Genomic DNA, 17,921 nt, shown 5'->3' on the forward strand with positions numbered 1-17,921 from the left:
ATCACTACTACTAAGTCACTAAGTCATATTTTCTTGGAACATTTATTATTTATTTATTTATTAAAACATTTTTATACCGCCCAAAACTTACATTTGTGGGCAGTTTACAAATAACATTCATATTTTCTTGGAAAATATGGACATTCATATTCATATTTTTAATGCTACCATGACTGTCTAATGATTATTTTATTCTCAAATACTACCCTGCCTTACAATTTTGTCTAACAAGCAATCCTATATCTAAATGATAAGCTTGATATTGAATACACTGTAAACAGTATGTTTGCTGCCACCATAGATTTCAGCATGTTGTTGTTGTGACCAGAGAGTCCTTCCCTGTCAGTTGTAAACCTGTAAATCCTTTAAGAATATTGTGTAATCTAATGGATAGTGTTCTCAGTGAATCCAAAGTCTCATGGGGACTATTTAAAAATAAATATGCATATTGATTATGCCAAGTCAGTACTGCACTGGAAGATAAATAATGAGCCTTTTTGCTGACAAATCAAAACAAATTGTATTTTAGAGCGGTAAATGAACAGTCACAATGTCACAATGGGCAAACTGGATTCACAAAATGAATTTCAACAGAGACACATGCAAATTTCTGCTCCTAGGCAAAAATAATAATCAGATGCATAAGTGCAGGATGGGAGAGACATGGCTTGGATGTAGCTCACATGAAAAAGATCTCAGGATTGCAGTGAATCACATGCAGAACGTGAGGTAGCAGTGTGATGCAGCTGTAAAAAGCCTAAATATTAAGCTGCATTAATGGAGCCATAGCTTCCAAGTCCCAAGAACAATTAATCAAGACCTCATCTAGAGTGTGTCCGGTTCTAAGCACCACACTGTGTCCGGTTCTAAGCACCACACTTTAAGAATGAAAGACAAACTGGAACATGTTCAGAGGAGGCCAGTAAAGATGGTCTGGGGTCGAGAAAACAAATGCTTTTAGGACAGGTTGAAGGAACTAGGTCTCTCTTAGCTTGGAGAAGAGAAATCTGAGGGAAGGCATGATTGTATAGTTCAAATGCCTGAAGGGCTGTCACATAGAAGAGAGCAAAGACTTGTTCTCTGATGCCCCAGAGGACAGAATGAGATCTAATCTGCTTCAGTAACAGGAGGGAGATTTTTACTGGACATTAGGAGAAGCTTCTTTATGGTAAGAGCAATTCAACACATTACTTGGGCGTGGGTGGACTCTTCCTTGTCTTCAGAGTCAATAGCTATCTATTGTGATGCTCTAACTTTGGACTTCCTGAATCGAGCAGGCAGTTGGACTCAATGGCCTACAAGTTCCCCTCCAACTCTATGATTCTCTGAATTTTCTTCATTTATAAGCTAGAAACCTTTGAATTCTCTTACGTGTAGCCTAAGAGAATTGCAGTTGTTACAGTGAAAAATAAAGGATATGCCAGCTGTGACCCTATTTGGAGAAATTGGACCTGACCTCAGTGTCAACCCAACTGATTTTACCTGAGAAAGTCAGTGAAGATGACAGCAGTAGAAAAGGTATGAACATAGGAAGTTGCCTAATATTGAGCCAGACCATTGGTCCATCGAAGCCAGCATTATCGATGATGGCAGCAACTCTCCGGGATTTCAGATGGGATTTTTCCCAGTTCTACCTAGTGGTGCCAGGGACTGAACATGGTTCCTTCTGCATGCCAAGCACTCTGTCACTGAGCTATGACCTCTCTACAGGCCCTTGTATGTTGTACCTAACTTTATTTTTCCACATGATTTGAATAGTGTTTGCTGAAAACTTCTAATCAAGGAAAATCTGTATTTCAAAGTAACAACTTGAATTGTGTCTATTCAAGTCAGATTTATGAATACTTTTTTATTTGACTTACTATCCCTTGATCTGTTTTCTCTTTACTTGTTGAGGATACAACTAGTTGAAACTGGCTTTGGCAAAGCTCATCTTAGAAGCAAAAGATACAAAGTCCTGTGATTTGTAAATAAGCAATTATGCTATCCCATACGTGTTTATTCCCATTCTGTACCACAGCAGAGAGAATAATAATTAGCAAGGAGTTATTTCATTTTTGTTTGTGGCCTTAGGAAGTTACACAGAACTCCTACTGATGAACTATGACCCTAAAGTCATCCTGTTAAGGGGCATCTGACCATCATACAAAGTTACCAGTGATTATGCCCAAGTTAGCAGTTGTGGACTTCTTTCCGACTATTATCTCCAGCTTCCAAACCTGTTTTTCTAAAAAAAAACCCAATGGGATGAATATGTACATCATGGGCAATGATGCCTATACCATACCACTTTCAACACTTGGTGAGGTACTTCTATCCTTCTTTGCCAGCACCCCACAGCTTTCTTTCCCTAGCTAGCCAGGCTATGAGATTTGTAGGTAAACATCCAAACTTTCATATCTTCATTTTTGGAGTTTGAGGGTTTCCTGCATCCAGATGAAAATTAAGTCATGTGGTGAAATACTGCAGAGGGAACTTGCCCTCAGTGACTATATACATTGCTGTATAGAAGCCATCACCTCTAGAATTGAAACCAAACAAAAACATAGGCTTCTGTTCCTTCATTTCCATAGGTTGTTTGCAGTATTCTGTCAACATTTAGCTGAATTCTTAATGTAATTTGTCTTAGGCCTACTGAAGTTTAGTGATAAACAGAGTTTTCTACCTGAAGTTGGAAATATTTTGTTTTATCTTTATCTTGGGATCAAATTCTATCCTGCGGTATATAGTAAATCCATCTTGTTTGCTTCCTTATCTTCCCATTCCATCTATCAGTCTAGCACTGCAGTGGAAAACATTTTTCCTTAGCTGTTTATCAATAATACATTCAATTCATATCAAGCATGCTTAGAAATTTTACTATACAGTATACATTTGTTAAAATAAATCCATTCAAGCCCCAGTCAGCTGTGGCTCAGTGAACCATGTAGTCAGCCAAGCTACTGTTTGTGGAAGTCGGCTGAACAAGAAGATATGGATGGGAAGATGGTCCCCTCACAACCAAGTCCTGTTCTTCTGCCATGAGTTGGGTGAAGAAGGTGTCTCAGACAGCAGATTTGTAATGCTATAAAGGGTACCAAATTGTAAGTTACACAAACTGAATGTGTGTGTGTGTGTGTGTGTGTGTGTGTGTGTGTGTGTGCCTAATTGTAAATATGGGGGTGGGGAGGGGAAGGGAGAGTGAAGTTGAGGGTGCTATTTGCATGTTTCATCTCAGGTGCCAAATTTTAGGCAAGCCTTTACAGTGACCACAAACAAAAGATACAGGGAAGCATGAATTGTGAAGGATAGCTAACATTCAATAATAGGTGTGCTTATTTTTGAAAGGAGAACAGTACTTGGGAAGAAAAGCAGAGAAGGGATCTAGAAGCTGAACTGATTTGACATAATAGGAAGCCACCTGTTGCTACTTTATCAACAATTGCCCTATGGAGACATTCAGGCAGTGTACAGTGAATGAACTGTGACAGAAGCAGGGTGTGGGCAACTGTGCACATTCAGATGGATGTCTGCAGGGAGACTATGCACATGAGCCTATGCACATGAGGCTCTTTCCACATAATCCAGAACCCTGGTTCTCCAGAGTTTCCGGTTGCACAGAGAGATAACCATAGGCTCCTTGTAGACATGTAACTGGGCCAGTTCAGATGTACAGCGGAACATGCGGTCCCTTCATCTCCTGTTCCCAAACTTGAATGTATGAACTCAGGCAAATAAGTTTCAAAAATAAAAACGGACCTGCCATTTCCCTCCCATTACTCCAAATTTCACCTTCAGTTTAAAGTTGGTTTCGCCGCCTTAAACTGTATTCCTGCAGCACCTGAGGTATATCCAAACCTGGAGCTGCAGTTATCCTTTGCCTCAAATTGGAAATGAGAGAGGAAGCTCTTCCATCACTCTGGCTCCTATCGGCTGCGTGGGCTGTTCTTCAGGAAAGAAGGAAGCCTACACAGCTAGCTCCCCCCTGCAGTCAGTGAGACCAGGGGCATATCTAGGGATAGGGCAGGCAGGGCACGTGCCCTGGGCGCCACTTGAAGGGGGGTGGCATTTTTAAAAATTAATTTTTTAAAAAATGGCCACTGAAAACAAAATGGCCACTGTGCATGCTCAAATGGCCTCTGTGAGGCCCCCATGCCAGGCCTCGCAGAGGCCATTTGAGCATGTGTGGAAGCCATTTTGTTTTCAGCGTATATATAAATGGCCACCACACATGCTCAAATGGTCCCTGCAAAGCCCCAGAGGCCAGCGAAGGGAGCGGGAACCTTTGCAGACCCACCCCACAGCCTTTAGGGGCTACAGGTATGTGTGTGTGTGTGTGTGTGTGTATATATATATATATATATATATATATATATATATATATATATGTATGTCACTGTACACATATTCAGTTTGGCACTATGTACAGAGAATCAGGGCTTGTGAATAATGAGCTGAAGCTTATGAGCTAGGATTGTATTCATTTGCTCCTTGCTTCTTGTTATAAGTGAGTTAAATATGATGTCTTAATAATATGGCTATTAATGGTGAGTTTGTCTTTCAATCAGTGTGAAATTAGTATTAATTAGCCTTAGTATTAAGGCCCACTGGGAGTTTCTTGCTCTCTTTCTCTCATTTTAACTGTCTTTCTGAAATACTAGAATATATTCCAAGCAGTGACACAGTTTAACTCTGCATATCTTTTAATTATTTTCAGAGTAAATAGGGAAAAGTCAAATTCTCCATTTCTTTTAAAAACTTATGTAATAGTGATGCTACAATGCATAGTAGAGAATTAGACATTACTTTTCCAAGTATACCTCCACATAGTATTTGGGTATTTCATGAGCCCCAGCATACTGAAATTTGTAGTTTTCTAAATTGTTTTTGAAAAATTAAAAGATTAACGAAAATTAAAAGAGCCCCTGGTGGCGCAGTGGAGAGCCCCTGGTGGCGCAGTGGTAAAACTGCCGCCTGTAACCAGAAGGTTACAAGTTCGATCCTGACCAGGGGCTCAAGGTTGACTCAGCCTTCCATCCTTCCGAGGTCGGTAAAATGAGTACCCAGAATGTTGGGGGCAATATGCTAAATCATTGTAAACCACTTAGAGAGCTCCGGCTATAGAGCGGTATATAAATGTAAGTGCTATTGCTATAAATGTAAGTGCTATTGCTAACGAACTTGACTTGTATTTTTCAGCTGATATTATGGTAAAGTTATCTGAAAGATGGGTGTTGGATGTTTGGACAAGGGGCGCAATTTCAGTGCTTGCCCTAGGTGCTATTTTCCCTAGATACGCCTCTGAGTGAGACTGCAGTAGGTCCAAACCCAGACTGGCGGAGAGAATGCAGAACTGTGTGTCCAGTGGACCTGAGGCTCCGCTGTACATCTGAACTGGCCCATTGAATCTGTACAGATGGGTTTGATGAGTGCTGCTACGATCCTGTCTTTCCATGCATTTGTGATACAGCATTTTGCCATGTGCATGTTTCTCCCTGTTTATCATTAATCACAAATTTCATCAACTCATGTCTGCTTCTTTTCCTCCATGGAAATACTGAACATAATAGGCATCAAGACTGAACTTGAATATTTGATTTTTATAGTATACCCTCAACTATAGTATTTTTAAACTAGATAGTCAACCATGTTGCCATTGCTTGTATTGCAGTGGACCGTGTTTTTTGCATGCACATAATCCAGTGTGTGCCGATTATGCTCTATCGTTTGGATTTGGAAAGTTACATGTAAGCATATGGCATGATATTGTGAGGATTTAGCCTGTAAGATGTGGGGTATGTATCAATTGTAAGCTGCCTGCAAGGGAAAATTTATACCATCAATAGATTGTATAAGATCTATTTGCTATTTATTTATTTGCTATTAAGCGCAAATAGCAAATAAATAAATAAAGTGCAAATGCTTTTTCTGCACTTTGCTCCATAGTGATGATGGGGAGATTACATATTTCAGTGCTCCCTCTGGCAAACAGAACAGAATGTCCTGCACATAGGGGGGAAAGCTTGTTAGGACAGCTTAATCCTTCTCCCTGATGTGCAGTTTTCTGCATGCAGGGAGTTTTTCCCTGGTGGGGTGGGGGGACATTCAAACATGCAACCCCTTGCACATGCACATGCGGGCTATAGTGGCACAATTCAAGAAAACATTTAACATTTGAGTGTATAAAAACTTGACCTCATCCTGGGTTTTCAAGTAAAAAATGAGCAAAACCTTTTTTGTTCTACTAGCAAAAGGAAATCTTGAAGAAACTCAACCTTTAATAGTTATTATGAAGATTTTCCTTATTGCTTTGTGGTGATTATCGCTTACAAATATGTGTTTACCATTACCTAGCAATGAAGTGGTTAAATCTTTCAACAATGAGCAAGTTAATCATTGAAGTTCTTGCAGAGACAAAACATGAATCCAAAAAACTTTTGTAAGGCTATGCCCCACAATACATATTTTTCCTTGATATATCTTTCAAAGGCCTTGAATATACTAGGCTCTATTTAGATTCTTGAAGTGTACCATGATGTAACGGGCCCTGCTGAGATCAATGGTAAGGATTTGTTAGCAATTATGCCAATTTAAATGTTACTATAGCAATCACCATGGTAATGTTTTTAATTAGTTCTGCACAGTCACTCACAAGCATGATACAGAGTTTATTCTAACCTCTGGCAACTTTGAAACAGAACATTCAGAACAGTGCTTAAAGACATAAATTCTGTTTCTAAGAGGAGGAAACTGCTTAAAAGAGGGCCACAGGGGCCTTGAAAACCAGGTGTCACTGCCCTACTAACTGGGACAAATGGTCAGGGGAGGAAGATGAGGTAGATTTGGACAGCTAGACGAACTTCTGGTCATGTTGAATAACTTCACAGCATGCTCCAGTTCTCAGCTATTTGACAATGGGAGAAACCACTGGGTTGCTTCAGTTTATATTGCTGGACTATTGGCTCACATTTCCTTGTTACAAGACTATTTTTAAGGTGCTGCAGTGTTGATTTTGCTGCAGCAGCTAGTTTTCTAAAGCCTAAGCTCTTAAGCAGATTGTATGGACAAAGAAGCTTTGCAGATGTGAGCCAAACCTTCTCCTGGCAATAATTAAAGGGCTAAATTTACAATATAAGCAATACATGTAATTATTATTGTTGGGTTCTGGGTGCTTTACATTTCTAGCTCACCTATTTCACAATCTTGAATAGTAAGGAAATGTCTTTAATGCATCAAATACCATACCATTGACTGAGAAGCTCTCATCCTAAATGTTTCTACTTGGTGACCATCCCAGAACCTAGAAAAAGATAGTGGTAATGTAGAACCTACTAGAAAGACCTGAGCAAAGAGGCATCAATTAGGCTAAGGGAAGCAAGAATTACGGCTAGGAAAGGAAGATGGAATGGTACGGGAAAAAGAAGAAGAGAAGCAGCAGGCCAGCGTGATCAGTCTTGGAGGGGAAGGAAAGCTGGTAGAGAGTATGGGTATGTATACATGTCCAGGAGCTGAAAAAGTGAGGAAAACTATAATTCATATATTGATGTGTGTTGTGATTAGTGTGTCTGTCTAGTAGTGGGGAGACCCAGGTTCAAATCCCCATTCAACCATGAAGCTGACATTGGGCCAGATATTATATCTCAGCCCAACTTCCCTCACAGGTTTCCGATAAGTATAACTGTGGGGCAGATGACATCTGCCAGATGTTGCATGCCTTGTTACTTGGAGAAAGGGGAGTTTAGAAATGTGAACGTAATAATTAGTAAGCTAAATATTTTCTTGGAACCTATAGTGAAATTCATATATTGATGCTAAGTGCTTGTCTGGGGCTTATAACAGTGTGCAAAAATGTTGAGCTAAAATTGTGGGGCTTTTTTGTGGACAGTCCTCAGCCATGCTAGGAAATGAGAGCCCCTTTGGCAAATTTTCACACCCTTTGCAAAAGGGGACGGGACTGCAGTGGAGAGTATGTCAGGGGAAATTGCTGAGGCAACTGGGCCAACAGTCCTCTCCCATCCACCCACTCCACAGCAGCAGCAGATGTGAAAAAGTGAATTGGTTTTTGCAGAAGCATTTTTGTGCTACCTAAAATGGCAACTCGTGCAGCAAAAAGTAAACCTGATTACTAATATGGCATACTTTATCTCCTCCTGGTTATCTATATTAAAAATGGGTAAAAGATATCAAGTAATAAAAACTCCCCCAAATTATTAGACTAACCCTGCTCACCAGTAAGCATCTTTTATTTAATGTAAGTATCCATGATAGCCTCTGAAAGACAAAAAGGCTGTTCACATGAGTGGCCATACCCTGGGTAGGGCCGCTCATGTGAAGCACCGGGATCCAGGCCGATCCTAGCGCTGCCTTGCCAAGTAGCCCAGGGTTTTTATACATGTATGCCCTCTTACCCTAGTCCCGGGTTGTTTGTTTTCTTAGGCTGCAGGCTTGTCTGCTCGTCCCATGGTGCATTGTGGGATTTCTGGAGCATTTCCCTGGACTCCCAAATGCTGTGTGGTTCACAGATGCACCGCTCATTTGGGCACTCGAGCCGCGTGGCCCTGAAATCATGCTGGATCATCTGGGGTGGGGAAGGTAGGTGCTATCCTGCCTTCCCCCCTCCTCCCCTCAAAGATTTTGTGAGTGACTTCAAAGACTGTTCCTTCATTTGATACTGTTTTTTTAAAAAAATCACCCAGTGAATGGCAAATGAAAAATTTGCCACATCAGTAGAAACATGATCAAGCCAATTGCTATGAATGAATTCCAAGATGGTTTAATTAGCATTGCATTTTAAAATGGCCCAGATCTCCACAATTGCTAAGGTCTTTGTTTTATGAGAACTGGCCTTTCCCCAAACAGCTTAGCAGCCATCATGCCACCTTATTGTGCAGCGGACACCTTGCTTGATAGCTAAAATGTCAGCCTTGCCTTCCTCCAGCTGAGGACAGTCCTTAATTTGCATGAGGCTGGCCAATTAGTAGGTTAGTGTGATCCTATCCCCAGATTATGTCTGCTAAGCAGGAACAGGATCACTCCACAATCCTCTGTGCCAGTAGAGCCCAAAGATATGCTGGTATACTGACATCCATCCAACAGAATCCATATGCCTGCAGTCTGTTCCAACAAACAGAAGAAACCATTCCTTTCCCGCAGTCTTTTCCCACTATAGATGCAGCTGTTGTAGGGGCAGAGGCTCCACAGCCAAGCCTCTGCTTTGTGCAGCAAAGCATTCTGACTGGGCAACAAAAGGCATAACACAGAGATGACCTGTTTCAGTCATCCTATTCTCCCAGTTGCTCTTTCATGGAACTTATACCCAGAACTGCTATGATACTGCCCAGGTTAACTGCACCCAGGAACCCTGAATACTTGTGCATTCGCATGCCTGGATACTTGTGATTTATGATTGATTGATTACGTGCCATCAAGTCGGTGTCAGCTCTTAGCGACCACATAGGTACATTGGATACTTGTACAACACTTTTATTGCATGTTGGAGCATCAAGCTGCCTTTGGGTATCAAGTTGTTTGCAATGTTGTGATGCCAGGTCTTCAACTGAATGGGGGTGGGGGCTGTCATGAGAAACACAGGAGAGCTGGTCTTGTGGTGGCAAATATGGATTGCCCCATTTGCTAAGTGGAGTCGCTCTGGTTTGCATTTGAATGGGAGACTACATGAGTGACCACTGTAAGATATTCCCCTAGGAGGATGGGACAGAGTATAGTAGAATGATGACTTCTTAAAATCTGGACACTATGGATTGCTTTTGTTAATGCAGCCTATTAGATTGCATTCACATTTTTAGCAGCTGCATCACATTGTTGGCTCATGTTCAACTTGTTGTCCATGACCCAGCAGTGTAATACTTAAGAAAGCGAAGACAATCTTAGGCTGGATTAACAGATGCATAGTATCCAGTTAGCGAGAAGTAATCATTCTCCAATATTCATCATAGCCAAAAAGGGGATGGGGAAAACCCAAATGTGCTAATAAAAGGCAAGAATATTGGCTTCTCTTCACTTGGCTTATTATTTCTCTTGTAGAAATACCACTTTTATTCAATATGACAGGCCCTCTCACTTGCAGCCTGCTTGTCTGCACTCGGATATTGATACTCGGCATTATTTAAGGCAGTTTGGTGGTTCATAAACACTGTAACCTTCTGGCGTAATGGCACAAGGAGATGTGCAGCATTATTTCCCACAACTGTCTGAGCTTATAACCATCTTTCCATGAAATGGATGAGGGTCACCTCTGGCAGCATCATGACATGTAATTTATCAGGCCTAGTGGCAGTAATACTAAATGTATTTATTCCCCTATTCCTTATGTATGCTAAATACTGCTTTCCCCAGCTGCAGTTGCTGACCACTAATACATCTGCAGCAAGGCAGCACAAATTCTCTTCTTAAAAGTTGGCAAATATGACCAGGAGATCCAAAATCCTCCATGACCATAAAAGACCGACAGGCTGACCTTTTCTATATCCAGAACAAAACAACAAAAGTGGACAAGAACAAAACAACAAAAATGGGCTCAAATGCCTGAACTATTATGAATCTACCATAAAAACAGATGGGGATGGACCAAATTAAGTAAGAGTGAGCTGGGGCAACAGATCTCTAAAAATAGAAAGCTGAAGAACAATCCCATTCAAGTCATCAGATCATATATTAGCACAACCAAATTAAAGTACATTCAGGTCCCTGTTGATTTCAGTGGAAGAGTTTTAAGCAGCTGTTTAACTCTCCAATTGAAGTCAATGGCCAACATGATGCACAAGGCATTGCTGGTGATCCCGATCAGCCAGCAATTTTGCACATATGGAAACCAGTCCCAACAATATTGTGCAACAGTACAGTTGTGTGACTTAATTTGATTTAACTTTATCTCTCTAGCTACCTACCTATCTACCATATTTGTATACCACCCAAACGTACATCTCTGGGCAGTTTACAATACATACAAAATTAAAGCAGTTTAAAACCATAATTCTAATTAAAAAGCTTGGGTGAATAAATGTGTCTTTAGATATTTTTTAAAAGCTGCCAGAGATGGGGAGGCTTTTATTTCAGCAGGGAGTGCATTCCAAAGTCTCGGGGCAGCAACAGAGAAGGCCCGTCCCTGAGTAGCCACCAGATGAGCTGGTGGTAAATGCAGATGGACCTTTCCAGATGATCTCAATGGGTGATGGGGCTCATAATGAAGAAGACATTCTTTAAAATACCTTGGGCCTAGGCTGTTTAGGGCTTTATAGCTTATAACCAGCACCTTGTATTTTGCCCGGAAACCTATCAGCAGCCAGTGTAGTTCTTTTAATATACAATTAATGTGGTCTCTTTGAGATGACCCAAAGACCAACCTGGCTGCTGCATTTTGCACCAGTTGCAGTTTTCAGACTACATACAAAGGCAGCCCCACATAGACTGCATTGCAGAAGTCAAGTCTGGAGGTTATCAACATATGTACTACTGTTTTTAGGTTGCTTATTTCAAGAAACGGATGCAGCTAGTGTGTCTGCCAAAGCTGTTAGAAAGCACCTCTGGCTCTGCCTCAACCAAAGACACCAGAGAGAGATATGGATCCAAAAGCACTCCCAGATTGCATATCATTCCTTCTGGTGGAGTGTGACCCCCATCCAGAACTGGCAGTTTGAAGTTGGTTACCATGCTTACTCAAATATGGGTATGCTATGTTACACATTCGTGCACCTATGCTTTTGGAGCAACTTGTGGGAATCTACACACAACTGAACTTACAAATGTGGATGCACAATGGATCACATTCTAGACAGAGGCAAGACAATGTTGGGAGTACTCCAGAGGAGCAACAGACTTGATAAGGCTGGAGGTCCAAAGTTCTGTGGAAGGAATCCATTCTGCTGTTCATTCCCATGACAGTGTTGCTCCAGTTCCCATGCAAGGCAATTTATCTAGGCTCTATGGGCACATCAGTTTTTCCCCCCTGGTATTACTGAGACAACCCTGGAGCTTCAAATACTGCACTAGCATGATGTATACAAGAGCTGATTTTAAATCGACCCTGCTGAGCACATTTGAACTTTTGTTCTGCAAGTCAGTTGCCTCCAAGGATGTGCTGTCATTTATAGGGTTGTGCATTTTATTTTATTTTTTTCTGTTTTGTTTTTGGCCCGAATCCAAAACACCCCCATTTTGTTCTTTGTTCGAAATAAGCCAATCCGAAACACTCCAATTTTGTTCTTTGTTCGAAATTGCAAAATCCAAATCTGAAACGTATTGGATTTTAAAAAATGGCCCCAGGGGAAAACTAGTGGGTGGGTGGGGGGTAGTGCCCAATGGGTGGAAACTACCACCCACATTTCAGAGGAATTGGGCAAAGGGCTGATTTTTGGTGAATTTTTGAAATATAGGATTTTTCCCATAGGGAAGGATGGAGGTTTCAGCAAAAGTATAGCTTCATGTTAGGGGGAAAGGGGTGGCCCAGAGCAGAGTAGGGTGGGTGGTAGTGCCCAGTGGGGGCAAGGAAGCTGCCAGAATTATTTCAAAGGAATTGGGCAGAGGGCTTAATTTTAAAGATGTAATGGAGTTTGCGCATCTGTAAAGTTCTTCCCCATAGGGAATGATGGGCCGCCATAATTCCTGCCCCATAACTGCACTTGGGGAGCACCAGGGTGGCCCAGAGCGAGTGGTGGTGTAGACCACATAGGGTGCCAACCACCCCCATGGGTTGCTAACCCATGGGGTACTGGGTTCTGTTGTTTCTGAGATGTTTTGAGTGTAGATTCAGATTCTCTGGTAGCATATAAGAGTGGATTCATAGTTTGTTGTTGAAAATCTCATATGCTTCCCGAGAATCTACACTCAGAACACCTCAGAAACAACAGAACCCAGCACCCCATGGGTTAGCAACCCATGGGGGTGGTTGGAACCCTATGTGCACTACACTACCACTCACTCCCAGCCACCCCAGTGCACCCCAGGTGGAGTTATGGGTCTGCTGAAACCTCCATTATTCCCAGGGGGTGGGGAACCTTAAAGAAGCATAAACTTCAACAATTCCTAAGAAATCAGTCCTTTGTCCTATTCCTTTGGATTCTGGGTTGTGGCAGGCACCCCTTGGGGCACTGCCACCCAACCCACTGTTTTGCCCCTCAGGCCCCCTTTCTGCCTCGAATCTGCCCCAAAGACATGCCAACTTCAGAAATTCTTTAAAAATCAGTCCTTTTCCCAATTCCTTTGGAATCTGGGTGGCAGCAGGCACCCATTGGGGCACTACCACCTGAACCACTCTTCTGCCCCCAAAGCCCCCTTTCTGCCCCTAATCCACCCCAAATAACATCAACATCATACATTAACAACAGCAGAGCTTTGGGAAAAATCAGGCAGATTTCCAAAGGTCATACACATCTACATCCCCCCCCACCCAAAATGCAATTGATCTACACACAACAGTGTGAAACAACAACAATGAAATGCACACTGCCCTATGCAGTGTGTACACTGCCCAATGAGGGTAAATGCACGCTGCCCCACTGGCCAATGAGGGTAAATGCACACTGCCCCACTAGCTAATAAGGGTAAAATTTACCCTTAAATTTGCTTAAAAGGAATGAGGAGGCAGTTGCCAGCAGATCAGCCCATGCTTTCCCTGGCCAATCTGCAGGCTGGAAGGGCTGGAAATTCAAACAGATGTCAAAACTTAAAATGGAGACTGAAGGAGAAAGACATTTTGCAATTGCAAAATGGAGTTCCAAAACAGCTGAAACAACAAAATGTTTTGTATCTGAAACAGGGACGTTTTGTTTTGGCTACAAAATTTTCTGTTTTGAGCATTGGGTGTTTTGTTTTGGCTACAAAACAACCAAAATGGTCTGTTTTGTGCACAAAACGTTTTGTATCCGAAACGAAATGCACATCCCTACTCATTTATCTCGAGACAATCATGCCACCCCCTTCTGTTCTAGCTATGGTTGGAAATTTTGGTTTATGCACAAAGGTGTACATTGAATTATAGCCTTAGGTCCAGTATTCTGCCACTCTGAACTGTAACAGAGCAATGCAATGATCAAAGTGAATTTGAGATTTTCGGCTGCATAATTTCAAATTTTCAGCTGAATAACTTGAATCCATTTCTCTGGCTGGCACCCATCACTTTACATACAGAGACACAGTCCTGTGGCACTTGAAAGACTAACAGATTCATTTTGGCATAAGCATTTGTAGACTAGAGCCCACTTCATTAAATGTATCTAGATTGCTTTAGATACAGATTTCGCATTTCATGAAGATCTGGGCCATGTGCTACCTTTATCAGTGAAATATGGTTGTCATGTATGATAAAGAAGTAAATGCAACAGAAAATACACTGAAGGGTTGGCAACTTAAATTTGAATATATCCCAAAATAGATATTTAAATCCTTCCTGAAACCCTGTCTCCCCATACACACTCCAAAATGGTGCACCTGACATCAATATTTATTTATATCGGCTTACATTTCTGTTGGAGGTAGCTCAAGTGAAATCCAAAAGGCCTAAATGTGCCTTTTTTTTTTTTTGATAGAATGAAAAGCAACTTATTATTGCATGCTTTTCATTTATGCTGGGCATGTGCAATTTCTTTCGGCATTTGGAAATAAGTGCTGATCAACTTGAAAATAAGGCACTATCCATTATCATCTCTCTCTCTCTCTCTCTCTTCTCCTCTCCTCATATTACAAGGCACTGACTGCCTGGGAAATCTTGTTACAGCAGCACTAAGTGGCAAAAGAATGTCTATTTTTGTACAGGATACAGATTCTCTGTGTACAGAATGATTATACTTTACAAGAAACTGTTATGGAAACACATGTTTTATTCACTCTGTTTACCACTTTAGACAAACAGAAGCTCATTTTGTGATGCTAAGGATATGTCACGTGTGTGTGTGTGTGTGTGTGTGTGTGTGTGTGTGTGTGTGTGTGTAATGGCTAAATTCAGGATGCATGCCATCCAAAAGAGGGAGCCACAGTATTGTGCTAGGCTTTGAATTGTAGGTTACTTGCAACTCACATAACTTTTTATTTTATTTTTGTACTCTCTTGTAACAGTAAGCACTTGCATTTCAGTGTGGTTTGTTTGCATTACATGGAGTAGGAGAATTATTTCATCCTAAAGTCAAAGTTCAGAGCAATTTTTTGGTCTGTCCAGAATATATTATATTATTTGCCATGGTCTCTTGGTGTGGTGGAGAAATCATACTTGGCAAACTAAGGAGGGAAATGGGGTGGGGGAGACTTGGCACACTGGGTGGTGCAACTGAACATAACCACATACTGTCTGACTCAGGGTAAGGCAGAGATGAAGATTTTTATTTATTTATTTCTTATTATTAGAAGCATTTAATATACCGCCCACTCCAAAGACTCCAGGCAGTGTACAATGACATGTAAATAAGGTAACCTTAAAAATTACATTAAAAATTGCAAACTAAAATAGACAATGGAAAGGAAATAAAGTAAACCACAGGGCAAATGCCCGGCAGAAAAGAAAGTTCTTCAGTAAGGATTTAAAGACCAGTAAAGAGGGGGCTGGACAAATCTGAAAGGGAATAGAATTCCAAAGAAGTGGGGCAGCAACTGAAAAAGCCCTTTCACGGGTCCTAGAACTCCGAACCTCTTAAAAATCAGGGACCGACAAAAGGGCCATCTGAATGATCTAACACAATGGGATGTAACTGGATGGGAGAGACAATTCTGTAGGTAAACAGGCACCAAGCCCCACAAGGCTTTGAAGGTAAGAACGAGGACTTTGTATTGAATTCGGAAGTGAATGGATAACTAGTGCAGTGAATGCAGGAGAGGTGTTTCCTTATCATATCTTTTGGCACCCATAAGTAGGTGAGCCGCTGCATTCTGGACCTGCTGAAGCTTCCCAATAGTCATCAAAGGTAACCCTAGGTAAAGCACGTTACAGTAATCTAAGCGAGAGATGACAAGGGCATGAGTCATTGTCATTAGTGCCTGCCGATCAGGACAAGGGCGAACCAGAATTGGTGAACCAGTTGAAGCTGGGCAAATGCACTTCTAGCCGCAGCCTCCACCTGTTGTTCAAGCAGGAGGCGTGAGTCCAAAAGAACCGCCAAGTCACGGACAAGCTCCTTTGCAGGGCAGCACCACACCATTAAAAAAAAGGAGAGGTTTGGATCCAACTGTTGGCTGGTACGAGGGCTGAATAAGAGCAGCTCAATCTTAGTGGGGTTTAGTCTGAGCTTATTTTGAGTCATCCAGATCTTAACAGCTTCCAGAATCCAGACATTGAGCAAGCACAGAAACAGCATCCACAGCATGGTCTGGGATGGCAATGTACAGCTGAGTATCATCAGCGTATTGATGGAATCTCACCTCAAACTGGCTAATGATCTGACCCAGCAGCTTCATATAGATTTTTAAAAGGATAGGGGCAAGAACTGAACCCTGGAGAACTCCATAAAGAAGTGGCCATGGGTCAGAACACCTGTCCTCAATGCAAACTGACTGGACACACCCACTAAGGTACGGACGGAACCACTGTAAAACAGTGCCCCTGATACCCAACCCATGCAGGCGGTCGAGAAGGATAGCATGATCAATAGTGTCAAAAGCTGCTGAGAGATCTAAAAGGACCAAGAGAGGGACACTACCCTTGTCAATGAAGAAGAGGTGAACAAAAGCAAAGCTAAAGCAGTCTGTAGCCAGCACAAGAAACAACAAGCAGAATCCAATCTACTAGGTGCTCAGATTCTCAAGTAAGCCTGATGTGGAAGCGTTGACTGGTGTCATAGGAACATAGGAAGCTGCCATATACTGAGTCAGACCATTGGTCTATCTAGCTGAGTATTGTCTACACAGACTGGCTGTGGCTTCTCCAAGATTGCAGGCAGGAGTCTCTCTCAGCTGTATCTTGGAGAAGCCAAGGAAGGAACTTTGAACTTTCTGTTCTTACCAGAGCAGCTCTATTCTGAGGGGAATATCTTACAGTGCTCACATGTGGTCTCCCATTCATATGCAACCAGGGTGGCTCCTGCTTAGCTAAGGAGACAAGTCATGCTTGCTACCACAAGATAAGCTTTTCTCTGGTCTGGTGTCAGTGATCGCACCTTCTCTGCACCTGGCTTAGTGTTGATAAAAGGCTTCCTTGTTGATGAGGCTGGGCTCCTTGCAGTTCCCTCTTGTGGGCTAATTTGGATGGTGGTACCCAAGCTGAATGAATCCCTGTCTGACATCCCGCACATCCCAGATTTAGGACTCACTGCAAGTTTGACTTACAATGGGAATGACTTGCAGGGAATGACAACTAAGAAGAGTCCAGCAGGATCCAATCAAAAGTCCATCTGGTCCTGCATCTTATTTCCTACGGTGGATAACCAGATGCCTCTGGAGACCAGAAGCAACACCTCTCTTGCTGTTGCTTCCCAGCAACTGGTATTCAGAGAAATACTGTTTCTGAATCTGGAGACAGCATATCTCTAATATGTTGGCTAATGCCCCGTTAAAGCCTTCTAGGTTAGTGGCATCACCACATTCTAAGGCAGTGAATTCCACAAATTAATTATGTGCTTTGTGAAGTACTTCCTTCTCTCTACCACCTCTCTATAGAAGTTAAAATATAAGAAGAGGCTTGCTGGGTCAGACCCAAGGCCTATATACTTCCCAGATGCCTCTGGGAGACCTACAAACAGCAGATGAAGGTATTTATTTATTATTATTAATTTAGCACATTTTTATACCACCCTAACCCAAGGTCTCAGGGCGGTTCACAACAAACAAATACTAAAAACAATTTAAAACAAATAATAAACAATCAAAAGTTTAAAAAATTAAAAAGTTAAAAAGCTAAAGTAAAAAGATAAGTCTTTAGACCCCTTTTAAAAGCCGCTAGAGATGGGGAGACTCTTATTCCCACGGGAAGTGCATTCCAAAGTCTCGGGGCGACAACAGAGAAG

At 41.8% G+C, this 17,921-nt stretch overlaps 1 protein-coding gene across 2 annotated transcripts in view; it reads right to left on the minus strand.

The window, feature by feature from the left end:
• Nucleotides 1–17,921, minus strand: part of CDH9 (cadherin 9) — a 209,438-nt gene that overhangs the window by 141,110 nt on the left and 50,407 nt on the right. The window lies entirely within an intron of this gene.

Source organism: Hemicordylus capensis, chromosome 4, assembly GCF_027244095.1.
Source record: "Hemicordylus capensis ecotype Gifberg chromosome 4, rHemCap1.1.pri, whole genome shotgun sequence".
In the NCBI taxonomy this organism is placed as follows: domain Eukaryota; kingdom Metazoa; phylum Chordata; class Lepidosauria; order Squamata; family Cordylidae; genus Hemicordylus; species Hemicordylus capensis.